Below are 3432 nucleotides of genomic sequence, written 5' to 3'. Positions count from 1 at the left end.
TTGTGCTGGTGGCATCTTTCCCAGCGGATCATTGCCAAGAAGGGGCGCTTGGCTCATGGAGTCTCAAGACAGCTTCCCTGCTGCTGAACATCTACATGGGACCACTGGGATAGAGTCCTTGGGGGTCAGGATGTGCTGCCAATAATAAGCTGAGCTCCCCATTCAGTTTGTTCTTGCCATCAGATTTGGGAGCAGGTATCAGAGTTCTCTGTCTGCATTTGAGGGCCTATAATCTAATGAACTCCTTCATGGATCACTGCCTTGCCATGCAGGGCCACCCAAGATGGACAGGTCATAGCAGAGAGCTCTGACAAAACGTGATCCACTGGAGAAGAAAATGGCAACCCACTCCAGTATCCTTGCCATGAAAACCCCATGGACAGTACCAAAAGGCAAAGAGAAATGACGCCGGAAAATGAGCCCCTCAGGTCGGAAGGTTTCCATTATGCTACTGGGGAAGAGCAGAGGGCTAGTACTAGTAGCGCCAGAAAGAATGAAGCGACTGGGTCAAAGCCAAAAGGACACTCAGTTGCGGATTTATCTGGTGGTGAAAAGAAAATCTGATGTTGCAAAGATCTATACTCCATAGGAACCCGGAATGTAAGATCCATGAATCAAGGCAAGTTGGACATGGTCAACAAGAGATGATAAGACTGAACATCGACAGCTTAGGAATCAGTGAACAAAAATGGACACGAATAGGTGAATGTAATTCAGTTGACCATCAGGTATACCAATGGGGGCAAGAATCCCTCAGAAGTGGAGTAGCCTTCATAGTCAATAAAAGAGTAGGAAAAGCAGTACTGGGATACAATCTCCAAAAGGACAGAATGATCTCAGTTCGAATCCAAGGAAAACGATTCAACATCCCAATAGTCCAAGTCTGTGCCCCAACCACTGGTGCTGAAGAGGCTGAAGTTGACCAGTTCTATGAAGGCCTACAACACCTTCTAGAATTAACACCAAAAAATGATGTCCTTATCATCATGGGGGATTAGAATGCTAAAGTAGGAAGCCAAAAGATAACTAGAATAACAGGCAAGTTTGGCCTTGGAGTACAAAATGAAGCAGGGCACAGGCTGGTAGAATTTTGTCAAGAGAATATGATGGTCATAGCAAACACTCTTTTCCAACAACCCAAGAGATGAGTCTACACATGGACATCACCAGATGGTCAACACAGAAATCAGATTGACTATGTGCTCTGCAGCCAAAGATGGTCTATGCAGTCAGTAAAAACTAGACCAGGAGCTGACTGTGGCTCAGATCATGAGCTTCCTGTTGCAAAATTTAGGTTTAAATTGAAGAAGGTAGGGAAAAGCACTAGGCCACTCAGGTATGCCCTAAATCATATCCCTGATGAATATACAGTAGAGGTGACAAATAGATTTAAGGAATTAGATCTGATAAACAGAGTGCCAGAAGAACTATGGATGGAGGTTCGCAACATTGTACAAGAGGTAGCAAGTAAAACCATCCCAAAGAAAAAGAAATGCAAGAAAGCAAAATGGCTGTCTGAGGAAACTTTACAAATAGCTGAGGAAAGAAGGGAAGCGAAAGGTAAGGGAGAAAGAGAAAGATACACCCAACTGAATGCAGAATTCCAGAGAATGGCTAGAAGAGATAAGAAGGTCTTCATATGAATGAACAGTGCAAAGAAATAGAAGAAAACAATAGAATAGGGAGGACCAGAGATTAGAGATATGAAGGGAACATTTCATGCAAAGATGGGCACAATAAAGCACCAAAATGTCAGGGAGCTAACAGAGGCAGAAGAGATTAAGAAGAGGTGGCAAGATTACACGGAAGAACTATACAAGAAAGACCTTAATGTCCCTGATAACCACGATGGGGTGGTCACTGACCTCGAGCCAGACATCCTGGAAGGTCAAGTCAAATGGGCCTTAGGAAGTCTGAGCAACAAGAAAGCTAGTGGAGGTGACAGTATTCCAGCTGAGCTATTCAAAATCTTAAAAGACGATGCAGTAAAAGTGCTACACTAAATATGCCAGCAAACTTGGAAACCTCAACAATGGCCACAGGATTGGAAAAGGTCAGTTAGCATTCCCATCCCAAAGAAGGGCAATGCCAAGGAATGTTCAAACTACCACACCATTGCACTCATTTCACATGCTAGCAAAGTTATGCTCAAAATCCTACACGCTAGGCTCCAGCAGTATGTGGACTGAGAACTACCAGAAGTACCGGCAGGATTTCAAAGAGGGAGAGGAACTAGAGATCAAATTGCCAACATACGCTGGATCATGGAGAAAGCGAGGGAGTTCCAGAAATACATCTACTTCTGCTTCACTGACTATGCTAAAGCCTTTGATTGTGTGGATCACAACAAATTGCAGCAAGTTCTTAAAGAGATGGGAGTACCAGACCATCTTATCTGTCTCTTGAGAAACCTATATGCGGGTCAAGAAGCAACAGTGAGAACTGGACACGGAACCACTGATTGGTTCAAAATTGAGAAAGGAATTCAGCAAGGCTGTATGCTGTCCCCTTGCCTATTTAACTTATATGCAGAGCACATCATAAGGAAGGTGGGGCTAGATGAATCACCATTTGGAATGAAGATTGCTGGGAGAAATATCAACAAGCTCAGATATGCAAATGATACCACTCTAATTGCAGAAAGTGAAGAGGAACTAAAGAGCCTCTGGATGCAGGAGAAGGAGGAGAGTGCAAAATTTGGCTTGAAACTCAACATTAAGAAACTAAGATCATGGCATCTGGTCTTATCACTTCCTGGTAAATATGTGAGGAAGAAATGGACGTAGTGACAGATTGTATTTTCCTGGGCTCCAAGATCACCGCAGACAGGGACTGCAGCCAAGAAAGTAAAAGACGCTTGCTCCTGGGGAGGAAAGGTATGGCAAATCTAGACAGCATACTAAAAAGCAGAGACATCACCCTGCCGACAAAAGTGCGTATAGTGAAGGCTATGGTTTTCCCTGTTGCAATGTATGGCTGTGAAAGCTGGACCATAAGGAAGGCTAAGTGCCAAAGGACTGAGGCCTTTGTATTGTGGTGCTGGAGGAGACTCCTGCGAGTCGCTTAGATCGCAAGGCGATCAAACCGGTCAGTCCTAGAGGAGATCAACCCTGACTGCTCTTTAGATGGCCAGATACTGAAGATGAAGCTCAAATACTTTGGCCACCTAATGAGAAGGAAGGACTCCCTGGAGAAGAGCCTAAAGCTGGGAACAATAGATAGCAAAAGAAGAAGGGGACGGCAGAGGATGAGGTGGATAGATGGAGTCATTGAAGCAGTTGGCGTGAGCTTGAGTGGACTCCGGGGGATGGTGGAGGACAGGAAAGCCTGGAGGAATGTTGTCCATGGGGTCGCGATGGGTCGGACACGACTTTGCAACTAACAACAACAACAACCACAATCTAAAGAAGGGTTGGGAGAATCAAGATTTTT

At 44.7% G+C, this 3432-nt stretch overlaps 1 protein-coding gene across 1 annotated transcript in view; it reads right to left on the bottom strand.

The window, feature by feature from the left end:
- The window catches only part of LOC123027818 (cytochrome P450 2K6-like), a 9505-nt gene that overhangs the window by 3176 nt on the left and 2897 nt on the right, over positions 1–3432 (bottom strand). The window lies entirely within an intron of this gene.

The sequence above is a fragment of the Varanus komodoensis genome, unplaced genomic scaffold (assembly GCF_004798865.1).
Source record: "Varanus komodoensis strain SLA01 unplaced genomic scaffold, ASM479886v1 scaffold3382, whole genome shotgun sequence".
Classification (NCBI taxonomy): domain Eukaryota; kingdom Metazoa; phylum Chordata; class Lepidosauria; order Squamata; family Varanidae; genus Varanus; species Varanus komodoensis.
The sequence above is the reverse complement of the archived record's forward strand: the minus strand, read 5'-3'. Positions and strand labels throughout refer to the sequence as shown.